This window comes from Myotis yumanensis, unplaced genomic scaffold, assembly GCF_028538775.1.
Source record: "Myotis yumanensis isolate MYYU_CA2020_CCGP unplaced genomic scaffold, mMyoYum1.0.hap1 SCAF_8, whole genome shotgun sequence".
Taxonomy (NCBI): Eukaryota; Metazoa; Chordata; class Mammalia; order Chiroptera; family Vespertilionidae; genus Myotis; species Myotis yumanensis.
This window is the reverse complement of record NW_027223759.1, coordinates 12548697-12569431: the sequence shown is the minus strand read 5'-3', so window position 1 is coordinate 12569431 and position 20735 is coordinate 12548697. Positions and strand designations below refer to the sequence as shown.

Genomic DNA, 20735 nt, shown 5'->3' with positions numbered 1-20735 from the left:
TCTCTAGCTTTATTGAGATACAATTGACAAATAACATTGTGTAAATTTAAGGTGTACAATAATTGATATATAATAATACAAGAATAAACTATGTTTTGCATACTCACAACTATAAACCTACTTTTGGCCCACCTTGTATATACCATGTCTTCTTTATCCATTTGTCTGTTGATAACACACTTAGGATGTTTCCATATCTTGGCTATTGTGACTAATGCTGCAATGAACATGAAAATACAGATATCTCTGCAAGATCCTCTTTCAATTCCTTTGGATATATATCCAGAATATAATGGATTCTGGATTACTTGGTCATACGTTAGTTCCAGTTTTAATTTTTTGAGGAACTTCCATACTGTTTTCAATAGTGACTGTAGCAATTTACATTCCCTGTCAATAGTGAACTAGAGTTCCATTTAAAAGAACAGTGTGTTTCCTCAGCATTTTGAGGAAAATAAAATTGCACATTTGAAATAAAAAAAGCTATTAAATTATTAGCAGGACACATTCTTAAATGACAGACATTTTTCCCAACAAATATTTTCTTCAGAAGCAGTCTCCCATGGTCTTGGGATCAACACACATAAAAAATAAAAAGACTTGATGTTCTGCTGATAAACAGAAAAAAAAGTCACTCTGACTAAGGACATTTTTCAAATTACACATTCTTGGGCTGACTGGCTCACCCCCACCAATCCCGCTCTCTGTCCCCCAACCTCCTGACAAATGCACAGTGAGTCAGAATCTCCACACATGAGGACCTGGCTTATAAACTTGTAAGGAACTCTGAATTTCATGCAAATGGGTTATATTTGTTTTTTCTAGATTGTGTTTCAATCTAAAGCAGAGGTTGTGCCCTAGCAGGTTTGGCTCAGTGGATAGAGCGCTGGCCTGCAGACCAAAGGGTCCCAGGTTTGATTCCAGTCAAGGGCATATACCTCAGTTGCTGGCTCCTCCCTGGCTCGGGCCTTGGTTGCGGGTGTACAGGAGGCAACCAATCAATGTGTTTCTCTCATATCGATATTTCTCTCTGTCTTTCCCTCTCTCTAAAAATCAATGGAAAAAATATCATCCTCAGGTGAGGATTAAGAAACAAACAAAACAAAAACAAAAACAAAGCAGAGGTTGTTAGTCAAGTGGCAGCTCTAAGTATCGCACATGGAAGACATCACCACTAATATCTACATTCTTGTTGTTATTAGAATACAAATGCATCCTACTTTCCTCAGAGTCTCTCCCAATTTGGACTTTTCTGCATATTGTGCAATTTCTAATTCCAATTAATAAATTCTCTTTCATGAACTTTCTCTCTTCCCATTGCTCTCTCTCTATCGGCTTCTGCTCTTACTGCATTTCTCCCTCTGTATTCAGCCTAGTTTTGGGATGTTGGTTGATCAAGTATCAGCTTTAACGCCATCATCCCCAGCCTTTTTCCTATCTCTCTCTTTCCTGCCTTCCTTTCTGCATCTAATTTTTTTCCCTCAATGAAGAAATGACCTGATATCATTTATAGACGTAAATAAGGAAGAAAGAAAAGTACAAAATTTAAGAACATTAACTTTCAAATATAATTGAGATTTGCTGATATATTCAAGGTCTCTCTTAAACCTACAAAGCAGGAGATATCTCAATAATGTGTGTTTCCATTAATATATTCTTTAGTTTTTCAGACTCATGCAGAAAAGTCTTAGAAGTCAATATTATTACTCTAAAATTCTTTATGAAAGAATACCTTAGTACATCACATAGAGAAACAATTTTCCCTCAAAATGTCATCAGATATAGTAATATTTCGGCAAAAAATAAAAATTGTGGGGAGGATAGAATAATGCTTCAGGAAGTTGATAAGGGAAAAAATGTTGCCCAAAACTCTATAGATATTTTCTCTGTGTTCTAAATATCTTCTTCTAAATTTGAAGGTTATGGATTTTTTGAGACAAAAGTAGTTTGTTTTTGAAGGGTAAAACTAACCTATGCCCTAGTATACCTTGATCTTTATTGCCACAACCAGTCAAGTGTTTTTTCTTCCTGCAGCTAAAGTATTTCAATTTTACTGCAGCTTGAGAATAGCTTACTATACTCCTACCCTGGTGGAGCATGTTTGGTCAAGAAAAGGTTGGTTGTAAGTAAATTCTGCAAAGCATGTTCTTCTTAGCAAGAATCATTAGTCATAAACAAATCAACCAATTCCACAAGTATTATAAATGTTTTGAATTATAGTTCATGATCATTTACTAAAGTTTCCAACAAGAAGGGCGGAAATAGCTGAGAAATTTTTTTCATTAACCAGAGAGAACAGTCACACATTATTTTATAAAGTTTGGGTAGGTTCAAGAACAGAATTATAAAACAATAATCTTTAAAAGGACTCCCATATTGTTCAGATGAGGAAATTAAGAGCCAGAGAAGTTAACTGCATTTTATATATTAACACAGATAATTCTTTATTCCAGTTTTGCAATCAGACAACTTAATTATCAGTGTTGGTGGTGGTGGTGGTGGTGGTGGTGGTGGTGGTAGGGAGTTGGGAGAAAAGCATCAATTGGATGAATTTTACAAGCCTTTGTTCTGCTTTCCAAAGCAGCCTCTTTGGGGGTCATTTCACAGCCATTCTTACTTTCCCTGACACACAGGAAGAGGAGTTGGGGAGATTCAGATACCTTGATTCACTTCCCCATTAGCTATTTTTGTAAGAAAATTCATGAGGACCCTAAATGGCTGAAATGACTGCTTTGCATTCTAGGGTTTCAAATATCCACTGCATTCCAGGCCTCCCATTATCTATTACCTCGGAAATTTGAGATTGGCCATTCTGGGCTAGGTGCCTTAAGGAAATTGCTTACAGGTCAACCTTGTTTTATATAAAAGATATTTTCCTGAAGAATTCTGTGTGAACATTTGGTTTCAATCAATAAAATCTTATGTTCCATGTACCTGGGAAGCCTGTTTAAAGAATTTTATGATGGATCTTTTTGTAAAGTGGAAAAATCACCTTTCAACATACCCTTTATGTAAATTTAGATTTTCATGAATTATAAGTTTGCTTAAAACACCTGTCCCTGTTCATTTCTGTGGAGAGGTTATATGAAACAGCTTTATGGAAAACTAGCTTGGTAGCTTTCTTTTTCGCTCCTTTATGAATTTGTTTTAAAAATATTTATTAGGCATCTCTTCCGTAACATAATACTTAGGTATGGTACTGTATTGGGCACTACCTCATGGAATTGACATTCTAATAGAGGTAACTGTTACCAAACAAGTATATAAGTTGTGAAAAGTGCTATGAAGGGTATTAAGAGGGACAAAACTAGGATATTATTGGGGAAGTGCTCAGTGAAGAAATAACATTTAAACTGAGACTAAAAGGGCGAGAGGTCCAGACAAGCAAAGAAAGGAGGTAAGCCTTGTGGGTGGAAGAATCAGCACACGCAGAGGACAAGAGGTGGGAAAGGCCTGGTGCATCCCAGGCAGTGACAGAAGGTCAGAGTAGCTGAAGGAATGAGAGCAGAGCAGGTACTCGCACAGGATCCTGAGGGCAAGAAGGGCAAGGACCACAAAGTGCAGGTCTGAGAGAAGCTCGGAGTTTAGTCTAAGAGTGACAGTAGGTCATTCCTTAGTAATTCAAGGAACAGAGAAGCTAGTCAAGGAAATTGGGAGATTTAAAGAGTGTTAGAGGAGAAACCAAGTCATTTTAAGCAGAAATGACACAATATAACATACATTTTATTATAATCTTCACCCGAGATATGTTGAGAGAAAGACACACACACACACACACACACACACACACACACACACACAGAGAGAGAGAGAGAGAGAGAGAGAGAGAGAGAGAAACATTGATGTGAGAGAGAAATATTGATTGGTTGGCCTGGACTACTGCTGAGAAGTCCAGAGAGGTGAGGACTGAATAGTATCCACTAGATTTGGAGATTTGGCAATTGGTAGCCATTCATCATCTTGGCAAGGTTCAGTGGAGAGGTGTAAGCAGAGGCCAAGTGATCTCAACAATGAATGGCAGATAAGTCTAAAATTTTGTGTCTCTGTGTGTATACAACCATTGCTGGTAGGATGGGAGCTAGACGCAGGGTGGAAAGTTCAAGAAGGATATTTTCAATTTGGCTGATATTGAAGGACTTTTGTTTGCTGAGAGAGAAAAAATGCCACAGAGTGTGAAAGGTTAGAGATGGAACAGAGAAGAGAATAAAGTGCTGGGGTCCAGGGATCCCCAAAGGTGTGGACGGAGTCGGCGAAGAATGAATGACATGGAAACTGGTTTCAGTTCATCAGCATAGTGAGGTTCTCCCTCCAGGATCTCCAGCGAAGTTCTGGTTAGAAACTCCAACCAAGTTCTGGTCCGGGGTCTCCAGCCAGGTTCTGTAGCCATGTTCTCTTGCTAGGTTCTCCATCCAGCTTCTCCAGCCAGGTTCTCCAGCCAGGTTCTAGCTAGGTTCGGTCGCCATGTTCTGTCTAGGTTCTCCAGCCAAGATATGTAGCCAGGTTCTGTCCAGGATCTTTTGCCATGTTCTCTGGCTAGGTTCTGGTTAGGATCTGATCATTATTGTCTTGTTACATCCGTATTTATACCAGCCGATTTTAATCCTGTCAATTTCTATTACAAAGGTTAGGGCGTTTCTTATCTCCATTCCAGGGAGTAAAGATTATGTAGCTTAACTACCCGCCTGGCACTTAATTAAGGGGTTGTATCCCCTCCCTAACCTCAGGGAAAAATTCCTACCTGGGGAAACAACCTTTCTCGGAGAGGTGACTTTGGTTAAAACACATAGCGCCAAGAAGGGGAGCAAACATATTAAGAACAGTATGCCATATACGCCAGGTCCCTTGAAACAGCAAGGATGGACCGGCTCCCGGCAATAAAGTTATTTTTTTACTGTGGTAAAATACACATAACAAAATATACCATTTTAATAAATGTTAAGTGTATATTTTAGTGGCATTAAGTACATTCACATTGTTGTGCAACCTTGAACCACCATCCTTTGCCAGAATACTTTGATCACCCCATGACTTCAATTCTGTATCCACTCAGTAACTCCCCATTTCCCCTTCCCCAGCCCCTGGTAACCACTATTCTACTTTCTGCCTGAATTTGCCAATTCTAGGTACTTCATGTAAGTGAAATCATACAACATTCATCCTTTGGTGTCTGACTTATTTAACTTAGCCTAATGTCCTCAAGGTTCATCTGTTATAGCATGTATCAGCATTTCCTTCTTTCTAGAGGCCGAATGACATTCCATTGCATGTACTTACTATATTTGCTTATCATTCATCTGTGGATGGACATTTGGGTAGGCCCACCTTTTGGCTATTGTGAATAATGCTATCATGAACACTGGTGTAGGAGAACAACGTTCTTGATAAGGGAAGAGGTCAGAGATACACAGAACTTCTGGAGGGATTGGCTGTAAGCAGGAGGAGATTTGGAAAAAGAAATGGCTAGGAGAAGAAACTAGTTTGTTTATAGAGTTGATAAAGGGGAAGTGAAGGTGTTCCCAGGTAAATAATTTAGCAGATAACATGATACAACATGTGTAAGAGAAGTAGTTTCTATCGATAAAATGAGATTTCTTGGCAGAAATGAAGAAATCAAAGGAAGTAGAATGCACAAGGTGGAAACAGAAAGGGTTACAGAAAAATACCGAAAACAGACCTTACTTACATTGTGATTTTGCCTAGGTAAGAAGTCCCTAAGCAGCCATCTGGGAAAGTAATGGCTTATTCATTCATTCAATCATTTACTGAACAGCCATTACACATCATATGGTTTATATACATATAATTTAACCATTAATAGCATCAACTCTCAGGTAGTATCTAATTTAACAAAACAAGCCGTGGGATCCTATCACTTTCCATTTGATAAAGATTTTAAATACAATTCTAAGTAGTTATCCCCTAATTTCTCAGCAAATATTTTCTTCTGTATCTTTCATTGAGTTTTCTAGATAATGATGACATTCAAAACCTTTGCAGATTCCCAGGCAGGATGGCAAATGATCCAAATTCACAATATGTTTAGCTCCATCTCTGGCTTTTTCCATGTCTAGTCTCTCATGTAATTCACTTCCTAGTCCTGCTAAGTACTGTCTACAACTTTCCTCCTAGATCCCATTGGGCTGTTTAGGCAGCTATTAGCATCCACTCTTCTTCCACTTAAAAGCAACCCCGAGCAATGGCTTAAGATGATTAAAAGGTGGGCAAGAAAAAAGTTCAGATAATCTTATTCCAAATTAATGGTGACCTATGAACCCAAGGATAGTTGAAAGTTTGAAATAGAATGTATTTCCCCCCCTCCAATCAGAGAATACCTTTAGGTGTCCATGGTGTATTTGGAAAGGCTACGAGATCCAGTCACCATTAATATTGAACTTGGAAATCTATGGAATGATGTCAGATGTAAAAATGCACAAGCCTCACGGTCATGTTTGCTGGAGTTGGATAATGGTTCATTCTCCCTGTAACTAGCTGACTTACAAACTACACATGATATTGTCTTAGCACTTTATAAATTATACAGTTTGAAATAGCTCAAGCAAAATACGGGAGGAGAGAAGTTCACAGACCTTTTGGCTGTATTTCCATAGTTTATTCTGAAATTCACCCATAAAAGGGTTCTGTTGTCTGATGTATTCTAAATTGGCTTGTGAATTAGCATATGCATATGCCAACAAAATTAGTTTCCATGCATTGCAATCTCCTATGGTTTTGTGCACTTCAGCTATTGCTTCTCTCTAAAACGTATGCCACAGAGGTCTTTACTTGTTTACCTCAGATGGCTCCCACTGTATTTGAGAGTTAATGCATCTGATAAAAATTCAGTGAAAATTGACCAATTAGAGCGTTTTCCCTCCTTGTGGTGGGTACCTAAGGGCATCGCCTACTTTTATGTTAATATTATTGATAGAATAATGAACACATTTGCATTTGTTGGAAATCAATCTTGATTAAGCAAAAAAAACCCAACATTCAATTTTATTTTTAGCCTCCCACAGTATGTAGGATTGCCATTGTTAATGCTGGAGACTTTTCAGGAGGGGGGTGGAATGCTATCACTCTCTATGCTTTCCCAAACAGAAGCATTGACTTTAAAAGTCCAAGTCCACTCCATGGCCTGTGGAAGGAGACAGGGATTTGCTTCATAGGATGTGTTCACAAGCTGATGCTTTTTAGTAACCGAAGAACTCAATCTTAAAAGTCGTGTTAACTCCAATTGGGCCAAGCAGTGGAAGCCCTAAAAATAAGATTTCTAATTAATATTTTAATTTCTGGCATATGGTTTAGACATTTATTTGGGATACGTTTATATGGTTCCAAGATGAAGGCAAGCTATATGGAAACGACAAACATGTTTCATCCCACTGATATCTTTATCTACCACTTCCTTTGAGGCCAACCTTCCCGTCTACCCTAAAACGACTACTTTCCTCTGGGCTGTTCTTAATTCCAGGATGTGACTCCTAAATTGGTGGTCATGGCAACTCTTCATTCCCAAGCAAGAAATCTTCAGATCTCAAATAGGTTGATGTTTGTTTTGGGGATTAAAAAGCAGAGAGGTCCTATAACACTCTAAGATTTCTCTCTAAGCGGATAAAACACCTGCTGGGTAGAGTCTTAGGCAGCCCACAGGCTCAATTCAAGTGACTTGGGAATCCTTGAGCTAATTTGCCTGCCCTGACTGAGGAGCTAGGAAACACATGAATTTGGAAATACCGAATACATTAAAAAATAATTCTAGCCGTAACCAGTTTGGCTCAGTGGATAGAGCGTCAGCCTGCGGACTGAAAGGTCCCAGGTTCGATTCCGGTCAAGGGCATGTACCTTGGTTGTGGGCACATCCCCAGTAGGAGGTGTGCAGAAGGCAGCTGATCGATGTTTCTCTCTCATTGATGTTTCTAACTCTCTCTCTCTCTCCCTTCCTCTCTGTAAAAAATCAATAAAATATATTTAAAAAATAATTCTAGAGGATCCAGGAAATGCAGTAAAGCAGAATGCACATCACCGATAACCCATCTTCCTACAAATAACAACCAAGTGAAGAGGCCCTCTAGAAGACCGACTTGTAAAAATCAGTTAAGGAATTTGGGAGCTACTGGAGAGTTACTTTAAAAAAATATATATGTTTTTTGAAAAAATATATGTTCTTATTGATTTTTTTAGAGAGACAGAAAGGGAGAGGGAGAGAGAAATAGAAATATCAATTATGAGAGAGAATCATCAATCAATGGGCTGCTTCCTGCACGGCCCCCTACTAAGGATCGAGCCTGCAACCAGGACATGTGCCCTGACCAGGAATCAAACCATGACCTCCTGGTTCATAGGTCGATGTTCAACCACTGAGCAACACTGGCTATGCTGGCCAGTTACTTTTGATGAGTTTTTCTTTTTGTAGCAAATGAAAACTCTGCTCTGAGATTATTAAAGCATCATCTGTTAGGAAAAAGACGGGAAAATATGAAAAAGAGGCCAGAAATAAAAATAAACCTGAATGAGTGAGCAAGAAAGATAAAGTTACTAATAAGGTATGATTTTCAGATCCACACGGGGACTATAAAAGCGTATTAGCTGTCACTACCACACTGGGTTTTAAGTTATTCTACCCTCCGCTTTCTAGAAGGAGAAATCCTCATCAGGAGCACCGTGAACTTGATTAATCGCTTTCATACGCTCTCGCTGGCTCTGAGACATCGTAGGCAAGAGCCTCAGTGATGCAGACTAACTGCTTAGGATTTCTGGGAAAAATATTGAACAGGAGCATTAAAGAAATAGATCTCTTTTTTTGCAATCTTATGCTTTCTTACTAGTTAGATAGGCTTGTCTTTTTATTAAATGTTTACTTATTTCAAAGCAGCATACATGTGGTTTCTTCCTTTTTCTTCCTATTACTTTTAAGTGGGTCTTGGAGCATCTCTGAAGGCTGCTGGAGTGCACAGGCGTGACCCAAGGCCTGTCCATGAACCCCAATACTGAGTCGGACAGACCACCCGCTGGAGTTATGACCATGGCTAATAACCAGATAGCCCTTCTCACTCTCCCACCCACAGCATCTCCTGCTTCCTCTTTCCTTCCGTTTTCTCTACTTCCTCTGCCCCAGAAACCCAAAAACAAGGAAAGAGTGTTCTGAGACCAAATCACACCTCATGTCTAAACATTTTCTACCAACTGTGGGAGGTTCTCCCAATGACAGGGCTTTCCTCTGATCACCCTGCCAGGCTCCCCCCACATTGACCAAACTCATCCTGCAGAAGGAAATCCTGGCCCCGCACCGCAGGAAATAGCTCTGAGGTTCATTCCCTGGCAGGTGGGGCCATTTCAGCAAAGGGCCTGGGAAGGGAAAAACTGACTGACCCATGTCAATGGAATTAACCCCAGGGAGAGCTCACCAAAAAAAAGTGCAGTAGAAATCAGAGGCCTCATGTATAGTCTCTGAATAAAATGTCAAATACAACTTATGTTCCAACATCACCAATGAATATATGTGTAATTTGTATAAAATCTATTACCAGAAAAAAATGAGGGTGCCCTTAACTTGTTGCGTGTAAAGAACAGAAGGACAATGTTCAGAAATGACTGATATTTTGGGGGAGGGGGGTGGACAATGACTATTCAAAGGACTGTTTTTAAAGAAAATCCTGGATATTGCCTCTCCATCTTCAGAAGTTCAGATAACAGGGCACATTTTCTCTGGAATTCATCTGCACTGGATAAGAATAAAATGATTGAGCTCCCGATCCAGTCTAATGGGGGTAAAACTTATCTTTATAGCTCTGATTAAACAAAAAAAATGATCACTTCTTTGATGCCCAAATTAGCATCTTTTCTCTAGCATACTGAATTAATTAGCTGAGTGACAAAAGAATTAGTCCATGTAGGATCAAAGCTGAAATCATATTTATCTGAAATTTAAAATTAAGAACACAGCATTAACCCTCTATAGCTCATGTAATGTTCTTTTATGTTCTGTATATTCTAAACCTTCTGCATGTCACATAAAGTATAACTTGGGCTTTAAAAAATATTTTTTCTTTTTAATATATAAAATAGTCCTTAAAAAGACAATGAGAACATCACAGATTTTTTCCCCCTGCGGGTGGGAAACTTTTCCATTGTGCCATAAAAGTCTTAAATTAGGTGGCTTCCTCCCCGCGCCCCCCAGGATTTATTGTACAAGTACAAAAGAAGCAAAGTAATTAATGCATGTGAGAGCTGGTAAGAGAACCTTAAACAATAGAAAAGAGTTATTATATTGATTTTCAATAAGTGACACTAAGTTTGAAATTGTTCTTAAAAGATGGAAGCTCTCTTAACTGGGCTTTTTCCTGTAGAAGAAAAAGCAATTTTGAATAAGGGAGAATTGTTGGAGGTTAATTTCTGGGATGTCTCCATTGACTATAACTCACATTTAAAGGTCTTTAATTTTTTTGATGTGCATAACATTTTTCCTATTCAAAACAAACTTGAGTAGGCATATGTATCTTTATTCAGGGTAGGATGGAGAATGGATTCAGGGAAGGTTACAGAGAGGAGGAGGGCTTGTGCTGGTACTACCAGCTGTATTTGGAATAGAGTACTATTTTAACCATTGCTTAAGCATGAGCTCTTCAAGGGCTAGGACTGAGTCTCTATATGTTTTGTTGTTTACGCCTTCATGCATTCATTTAACAAATACTTACTGAGTACCTACTTTGTGCCAGATTCTCTAGTAGATGCTAAGGATGTAAGTAAATTAGTCAAATGGTCTCTACTCTCATTCTTAGTGCCTAATACACAGTAAAAACTCAACAACTGTTGCTGAGCCGTATTACAGATGAAGTTTGGATTTCAGGGAATATATTGCTTGTGTCCTTTTTTCATAGCCTCTATCCTAGAAGGAGGATCCAATGGATCTTCAAAAATCAGCATGTTATTCCCCTACAAAGCTCCCAAGCTAGAAGATACTGTCCCTATAAACATGCCAATCACCATACTAGCTCAGTGTAGGTGTGAGAGCTACAAGGTAGGCAAGCCTGGATGTCTATAGTCAGCCACAGCAAGATTAAACAGGGGGCAGACTGTGACGCGCCTAGGAAAGGCAATGGACAGGACACCTGGCTATCTAAGCATCATAGGGGCCCTGAGTCACCTTAGGCTTCTATCTCTGATGACCAGTTCTTTCATGTTGTACAAACACCTTTTTTAAAAACACCACGCCAGGTTCTAAAATGAGATGTAAATCCCAAGCCATCATTAAAGATGATTATCTGCAAGATGTCACCTGGAAACAAAAACCTGATGTCTATGTACTTAGACCTTTAATTTCAGCCTCAGAAATTATGGCCTCTTTAATCTTAGGTTTCAAATAAAGGTATGTGTGAGGTAGTTGCTAGGTTCTCATTCTCTAGAGTTTTGACACTGCTTATCTTTGTCATTAGTTCATCCTGTCTTTAACGAAATTCCAAATAATAATAACCTCCATCTGTGCTCCTTAATAAAGGAGTTCTTTTAGGAAAAAGAGGTTATTAAAAAAAATTGAGCCATAACTTAGTTTATAAGGCAAAGGGTCAGGTTTCAATATTTTTATGTTAGATTTAGAGTAAAGTTAACTAATATCCTTTTTATTTGATAAGTCCCTTAAGAGCAGGTCATAAAACTGGATTGATTCTCAACTACGAATGGGCCGATAGGAAAAAAATATCCATCCCTAGTGTCTCACGAGAAACTGTATGTAACACCTGGACTCATCTAGGGCACAAAAGTCACCGGTCTCATGAAAGTTTTCAAATCTGTGTTGCTTACAAGAGTCTCTACTTCAGTTTTTTTCAAAGTCTAGAAACTCCCTTCCTCTAGTTACATTTGAGTTTTCGACCCATGGGTTGCCAAATTCAAAATGTGGTGTAATTTGTTATTTTAAATAGAATTTCTGTTTATTCATTAAGTCACACAGTAAAGATTGTAGGCATCCTCAGGTCCCAGAACACCTTATCCTGAGGAGCTCTGCCTAAATGACAGTCACTCAAAGGCCATTGAGCAATCAACGTTTCCTTTGTCCAGGGTGGGGCGGGGCAAAAGACAGGAATCTTTTACATAGGAATAGGTTTCCCGTGGGATTGTAATATCATTTTATAAAAATGGATATAATCTCATTCTCAGCCATATAACATCACTAAAGAAAGTATATCCAGGATGAAACAACAACAGCAATTTAATTTGACAAGGTTTTCTAATCACCTATAATTCAGAAGAGCTATTACTAGTAACACACAATCATAAATGTATGCTTTCACCTAGAAATGTGTAGTAGCTTAGCACACTGATGATTTACAATTTGACCAAAGAAATCAGAAATTGATTTATAGTCTGTCCAAAGCATCAGGCTCTTATTTGCTTGTCCACTAGACTGTGAAACTACTATTCTGCTATGTAAGTATATTTTCTTGTTCCTCTCTTTCCAGTACCAAAGGCTAATTTTTCTTTTCTTCAATATCACAGATGAATAATTCCCCCAGATTCCTGATACTATTCTACAGTTCAAAATGGCTGCCATAGTTCTCACAGAATCATAAAGAAACCAATGCTAGGAATTTTGTGTATATGTAATTAAATGCACAATCCTATAAAGCACATAATTAAATAAAGCAGAGGGTTAATCCTCTGAGTAGAACATTCCAGATAGAATTTTTGGTGAGCATACCTTTAAAAAAAGTGGGCAATTCAACCAAGTAAATTAGCCTGAGGGCGTTTCCTTATCTCTGTGGTTGTTTTTAAATATTAAATCCATTTTGGACCACATCACATACAAGGAATTATATTGGAAATGTTACTTTTGCCAAACTATGTGTTTTCTCAGATGACAGAAGTGCCTCAGAATCTGCAAGTGTTTCAGAAAGGCTTTGGGCGGCCAGTACAGGGCCCATCAGAAGTGGCAGTCGATGGTGCTGGGTTGGCAACAATTACCCAGCACATCTGCCACCTGTATTTGGCTTTGAATTTAATGCTTCTGGTCTCTCCAGGTTTAGTATTTCTAAACTTCACCACCTAATATTGAAGCAACTTCCAATAACTCATCCTTTTCACAAACATTACAGTCGTATTTGATTCTGTAGAAACCCTCAGTATTTGTGTATTTCATTTTGGAAGGTTATCTGGAAAGCCAGGCCAATGTATTATTTCAAGTGTGACTAAGCTGTTGTCATTCATTTTACACCAACCCTAAGACTTTCTAGGCCCCATCCCACTGAGCCCTGTGGGCTCACGGATCTAGCCAATCCAGTGATGTAAGAATCAGTTTGGATAAAAGAACAATATATCCAGCCATTATCTCAGTTCTATAAATGTAATATTTGAGAGCATTAGTAACAAAGAAAAGAAAGAAGAACTGGAAAAATGTGCAATTTGGAAAGGAAAGCTGAAACTTGACATGCTTCATATAAGTTTAGCAAGTTAGGGAGAGGAGAGTAGGTCTAAGATGGTCACATTAATAGACAAAAAAAATGAGAAGATTCATGAATATTAATCCTAAAGCAATTAATTAATATGTTGCATCTAAAATAATGATTACTGGATAAATCAAAATTTTTAAGGTGATTATAAGTGCTTTAAAATATAAAATGCCATTAATAACCTATCATGTAATATATAAAACCATAGCCTATTTATTTATTTATTGGATTTAAATTAGATTTTGGTATAAAATATGCATATTACATATCAATTTTTACAAGCACCAATATATTTTAAAAATAAGTTTGTTCAATAAATATTTTTGAATATTATTTAATTATCTCTCTGTGGAAAATATTCCATTTGCATTTTTAGCTATAAAGAGATTTGTATGCAAAGTGTTCTGATTGGTTCAAAAATTGTGGAATTATAGAAAGTTGTGTAGGCCAGAGGGATCTTTGCCATCATAGTTATGCAACCCTCTCAAAGCTCAGAAAGTCTACCGAATGGCCTAAAGCCATTGGTTGTTGGGACCAAACAGGGACTTGAATCCTTCAATTCATTACAAAGTCTTTCCATCTCATGATGTTCCCCAATTGTTTGTACATGTGCTATGAATTATTCACCAAAAATTCCGAATCTTTAAAAAAGAACCCTATTCAATAAAATTTAGGTTTTTGGTTTTTTTTAAGTTTGAATTGCCCAGATATGCAATTAGTTGTAATGACAAAGTCCAATTTAGTAACTACTTGGCCAAATACAACATGCCAACCAATGTGAGGGCTTGATAACTTTCCCATTATCTTAAGTTCCCTTGTTCACTGACATCCTCACCCTTGTCCACAGACAGACCCTTAATATATGCCAGCTGATTTGGTCAGATTGCTAAGAAACAATTACTTATTATTTAGCTCAGTTGGCTAGAACACTGTGGTAATGGGGTCGAGGTCATGGGTTGGCTCCCCTGTGTGGGCCAGTTAACTTGGACCTATTCCATAACCACAGGGTCTACCACCAACGCAGACAGTCTTACAAATACGTGCCAGTGGTCAAAAGGGCACTTGCCAAGAATGTGTGGACGGAGCAGCATAAATCCATCAATTCTCCCAGAAAAACAGCTCAATGTCAGTTTTGTTGAACACATGTGGGTTAATAGCAACGTTTTCACAGGTGAAAGGCAGAACATAGTTTCAGAGTTTGTAACACCACAGAACTGCAAGCATGGAGTTCAAAACAAATTTTTAGAAAACAGGAAAGCCTTTGGTGAAACTTAAATTCAAGCAAGCATTTGAAATTTACAGGAAAAGTTTTCAACGTGAACCAATGATTTCTACAAGCTTAAATTTTTCCCCCCACAAATTTTGTCCCATGTTGTGAAATATCCTGATTTTAAAATATTGGCTAATTTTTAATTAAAAAATAATAATCTAAGGCCCAAATGTAAAGTATCTGTGAACCAGATTCAGGCTGTGGTATCCCATTTTGCAAACTTTGGTAATATATCTAAATACCTACATATTTATATCCATGTTATGTCTATATGCATTTTCATGACTGTAGCCACCTGAAATAAGTATAATTGATTGAGCTTTCCATTGATCGATGACTACTGCTTAGCTCTTGGCTAGTGTTGAACTGTCATCCCTCAAATAAGGATGTACCACTTTTAAATAGTACCGTTAGTATAGAAAACAAAGATTATTGTGGATTGAAATTGTTGGTGACCACCTTGTAGAAGAGAGGATCACCCACGTCTCTAAAACTCAGCCCTAGTATATATTTTTGAATACCAAAACCCAGTTATCGGTGTTTTCTTCAGAAAGCCCTCTATAGAAATTTAGAAATCAATAGGGCTAGAATAGTCAATTCTGCATAATAACACAGTTTAGACCTTGTATCTAAAGTTTTAGAAAACAGAAATAAAACTTTTTTTTTTAAGATTTCACACTACAGAGTGATCTTTTCAAACTCAGTCAAACCTGCCCTCCCTTAGGTAATAAAATATAGAGGGAGAAATATATTTCCATTTCTCACCAATGCAGGCCACAGTGATTCAGGAAAGGAAGGCACATGATGCAAATATATAAAGTACTAGAAAAAAGTACTGGGGCCCAGCTGTTGTGGCTCAGTGGTTGAGTGTCAACCCATGCACCAGGAGGTCACGGTTTGATTTCTGGTCAGGGCACATGCCTGGGTTGTGGGCTCCATCCCCAGTAGGGGGTGTGCAGGAGGCAGCCCATCTCTGTTTCTCTCTCACTGATGTTCCTATCTCCCTCTCCCTTCCTCTCTCTCAAATCAGTAAAAAAATATTTTTAAAAAGTACTGGGGTCGAAACCGGTTTGGCTCAGTGGATAGAGCGTCGGCCTGCGGACTGAATGGTCCTGGGTTCGATTCCGGTCAAGGGCATGTACCTTGGTTGTGGGCACATCCCCAGTAGGAGGTGTGCAGAAGGCAGCTGATCGATGTTTCTCTCTCATCGATGTTTCTAACTCTCTATCTCTCTCCCTTCCTCTCTGTAAAAAAATCAATAAAATATATTTAAAAAAAAAAGTACTGGGTATACTCACTAATATTAGTGATTTACTAGCTAATTAACTGATATATGAGAAAGCCTTATGGATTCTTGCAAACTAATTAAATTATATGTATTACAAAACATAGGCCAATCAGATTTTTTATAGCAATAGACTAAAAAGCCTATCAGTAGCCTAAAAAAATGGAATTCATTCATAAAGTTATTTATCAAACACCTATCATATATCAGGCTCTGTCCTAGGTGCTGGAGATACAGAAAGACAAAGGTTCAATGCTTTCTCCTATGGAATTTACAGTGTAGTCAATGCTTCTTGAGCTTGAATGAATGTTTCTCAGACTAAAGAAACAGGATATGAGGGCTTTCAGGGTTACCATGTCAATATTAGAAGAGTTGGGTAGATGATCTTTCTGGTTAATTTTGCAGTTTTGAAAATCTGATTCAAACTGAGGTCCTTCCTCCCAGGAAATGTGCATCCACTAATATATATATAATTTCTAGAAGCTCACAGATTCCTAGAAGACTATCCATGTGTGCCTATCCATGAACAGATATTAAAACAAATATCTGTTTTAATGCAATTAAGATTCTCCCGGTGACACCAATTAATGCCACACTTTGCAGTGAAGAACACACAGGTAGCTGCAAAAGACAATAGAGCTAGGAGGTAGGTACTTTCTGCACAGGAATACATCCCTTTAGGCAGACTTTCAGGACAGACCATAAGTCTATCAGTGAACTGACAAATGCCAAACATTAAATGGAAATCTAAAATAAGTCAAAGATACATAATCCCCACCCAGATCTATTTTATTAGAATGCAATCAATTCTCGGTGACACGGAGGCTTTCTATCTACCATGTAGATTACCCACAGCCTGTGGTTCCCCTTTCCCGCCACCTTCCCGTCTTTATGGCCAGCTGAGGACTCATTAGTGCTCCCACCAGAAGATGAGGAAAGGAAGGCAAAAGCCATAAAACTGAAAATGAGTCAATTCTGCTACCTTTAAGTAGTTGGGGGGAGAAGTAGCTATTACAAGGCTTGTATTTTACACGAAGATTTCAATTATTGATACTCTCCCTGTCAATCTTACCCAAAAACAATTAAAGGTTGGTTCTAACCCTCCTTGGAATGTTAAAGTGATTGATGGTTGTAGAAAATCCCCAAAGTAAATAACAGTAAATGATGCAAACTTTGTGCTAAAGAAAGATAAAAGACAACATACTTTCAAAGTCACAGTTTCACAGTCTCAAGGAGCATCAATCCAGTGGGCAATTTTATGAATATACATAGTATATGCATGGACAAGGACCACAAATTATGTCATGAGAAGGGAGGACAGCATCCACCCAGTGGAATGCTACTCACACAACAACACAGATGAACCTCAAGTGCATTGTGTTAAATGAAAGAAGCCAGATTCAAAAGGCTACCTATTGTTTGATTCTATTGACGGCATATTGGAAAAGGTGGAACTAAACAGACTGGAGGGGAGAGTTTGTGGCTATGGAACTGTTCTACATCATAGCTGTGGAGACACGACTCTTTGTACTTATCCAAACCCCACGAACTGTATACAACAAAGAGTGACTTTTACTGTGCACTGTCTTAGCCAACAGGGGGGGGTGAGGGGACCCCAAGTAGGAATACAGCTATAAGAAATGAACCTAATTATATTGCAAATAACTCACATAACCACATTGAAGGGCCTGGAAATAAAAGAACTAGCATAAATAACATTGAAAAGCAGTATTTTTACTGGCTACAATAGAGTGAAGACAAAAAGAACTATACACAAATATAATACTTTAGTTAGCACAAGGCTAGGAGTTAGAAATTCTGAAACAACTTTAGGTGAATACTAAAGAAATAAACAAGGAAGTAAATATATTGTAGATAATGACTGCCAGCTTCTTTTACAATATGAAAATAAATTAGCAATAAGAAAAGGGGGAAGGTTATAACAAACATTGTGGTGTTGGATTGGAATTGGTAGTATCAGCATAAACTCATAGTTTTAAAATGTATATACAGATTCAGAGATATAGATGTGTGTGGATGTACAGGCTATTATCTATAATAATAAAAGTGTAATATGCTAATTAGACTGGACGTCCTTCTAGATGACCTTCCAGACGGAGCCGGGGCTGTGAGGAAAGCCTGGGTCCCAGGTGTTTGCCGGAGGGAAGCCCGGGTCCTGGGTGCTAAAGGGAAGCCAGTGCCGGCAGCCGGGGGTAGGAAGGCCTACTCTTGCATGAATTTCATGCTTTGGGCCTCTAGTAAGTATATATATTTCTAAGTCCTGTTTGCTGAGAGGGTCTAGAAGCAATGGTTCCAGCAATCAACACTCCTAGCTCAGATCCTGGCTTCTGAATAGAAGTCTTAATAAAAGGAATTGGGCCTCCTAGGAAAGTGGTTGATTTCTTGGCGGTGGCAAGGAAAATAAGAGATCACCCTGGAGTACCACATAGAGCCAAAAAGTAAGAAAGTTCTCAAGAAGTCTTGACAAAGCAAAAGGAAACAGGAGCGATTCTGAAAGAGCTCCCAATAGCCAGAGCTGGGATAATTTGACCAACAAAATCATGATAGGACTGGATTATAACCCATGGAACAAAATAAATTTATATAATGATATAAATATTGAATAAATAAATTGATGGCAAAGAAAGGATAGCTGTTTCATATAGAATTCCAAGTAGTGAATGTAGAAGGAATAAACACAATGAAAATGATTATTGGAATAGCACAGTAATAATAGCTGCCCACAAGACCCACTGATAGATGCTGACATTAGTGGGTGAAAGTATTGAGGAGAAATAGAATATTTGCATAGTCTCAAAATATCTCCCCCAAGGTGTGTGTTAATTACAAAGGGAAAAATAGTAACTGTGCAGTGAAGAAACCAAATAGATACCACTTTAATGAGATGAGCAAGATTAACATCACTGGTTCTAAAACATATCGACATCATGTGCCCCTTGAGAAGGGCACATCACTTCGGTGGTATTCTGGCCAAAAATACACATCCTCAATCTAATCATGATAAGTCATCAGATAAACTCAAATGAGGGATGTTCTACAAAGTAACTGACCCAAACTCTTCAAGGTGTCAAGGTCGTACAAAAACAAGGGCAGACTTGTCCCAGAGCACAGGGGATCCAACAGAAAAGCTGGTGAAATACAAATAGGTTTGTAATTTAGTTAATAATTTTGTACCAATGTTAATTTCTTAATTTTTATGTGTGTTATATTTATGCACTATCTTAACATTAGAGAAAGTTGGGTGAAAGATATATGGGAATTGTACTATTTTTTCGAACTTTTCTGTAAGTCTAAAATTATTTCAAAATAAAAAGTTGCAGAAGGAAAAGTTTAAGAATAATTAAGAAAGGTAGAAGAAGGAAATACATACATATATATATATATATATATATATATATATATATATATATAATTGATTTCAGAGGAAGAAAGAGGGAGAGAGAGAAACATCAGTGATCAGAATCATTGATTAGCTGCCTCCTGCACACCCCCTACTGGGAATCGAGCCTGCAACACAGTCATGTGCCCTGACTGGGACTCGAACTCTGATTTAGGCTGTGTATGATGAGCAGATTTGGGATGGATGACTTGATTTTGACTGTTAAGGACTGAGGAAAGACAAATGTTAACAGCATTTACAATGAAAAAAAATTGAATTCTATGTGTACAATATTCCACAGAAAAAAGACATCCACCATATTTTTTAAAGTAAAATGATTTAAATATGAGTTCTCAGTCTAATGCCTGCAAAATAAAATCATGTATGAGGCCACTATTTTTTCTTTTCTTTTCTTTGCCAATTACTAGGATTTGACACAGACAGGAAGTACTCAGAGTATGAAATGATGGAGAAGGCATTTGTGAGAGTATATTTTTAAATAGCGATATAAGACAATAGCTGGTGCCTTCTCTTTGCCAGTACACCTGTTAAAATCAGATGCTGTGTTTGTTTAAAAAAAAAACAACACAAAAATCCAACAATAACGTTAGCCTTTGCCATAACCTTAGACTTAGGGTATACATTCTAGAATCATCTCTAAAGGGTCAGCTTACACACATACATTTCACTCAGTAACATTTTCCAAAGGCGTAGGTTTACCAGAGACCAATTCATGAAGCTCTGGGAGGAGGGCTATGTCTGCCTGTCCATACAGCGGCTATACATTACAGCTGCATTTGATTGGCTCTAACAGTTTTGATGGTGGCGGGGATGTGAAGCAAAACCAGAGGCCGTTCAATGAAGTTGAAGTGAACTAGCTGAATTATGGAGCCTTTGAGAACGACCATTGCTCATACACTTCAAATTCACCACAATTTTTCAATCAAAGTCGGTGAGAATCAGCACTTAGCCTTGCGAACTCCCCTCCATAGTTTTTCTCATATGCTTTTTCATGGTTTCCTGCCTCCCAACTTTGAAGGGACCTGCTTAGCTACAGCCCAGCAGCAGCTGCCTGAGAAGTTCCCAGAGATCGTTCTCTCATTGTTTTTTAAAATCACATCTCTTTTCTGATAACTTCGGTCTTCTGAGCCCTCACAAGCTGTGCTCCTGAGCAGTGCACCTGGTGAGCTCTGGCAACAGAAAAACCTGGAACTCCCACTTGGCTTTTCTGTTCTGAATGCGAACATGTCAGCCCTCGGACTTCTTAGGTAAAACAAAGAAAAATTAAACGTTGGTTTGAACCCTTCCTCCTTTTGCCCTTCCATCTCTCTTCCCTAAGGA

At 38.2% G+C, this 20735-nt stretch overlaps 1 protein-coding gene across 1 annotated transcript in view; it reads right to left on the bottom strand.

Annotated features, from left to right (window-relative positions):
* The window catches only part of PARD3B (par-3 family cell polarity regulator beta), a 907609-nt gene that overhangs the window by 187777 nt on the left and 699097 nt on the right, over positions 1-20735 (bottom strand). The window lies entirely within an intron of this gene.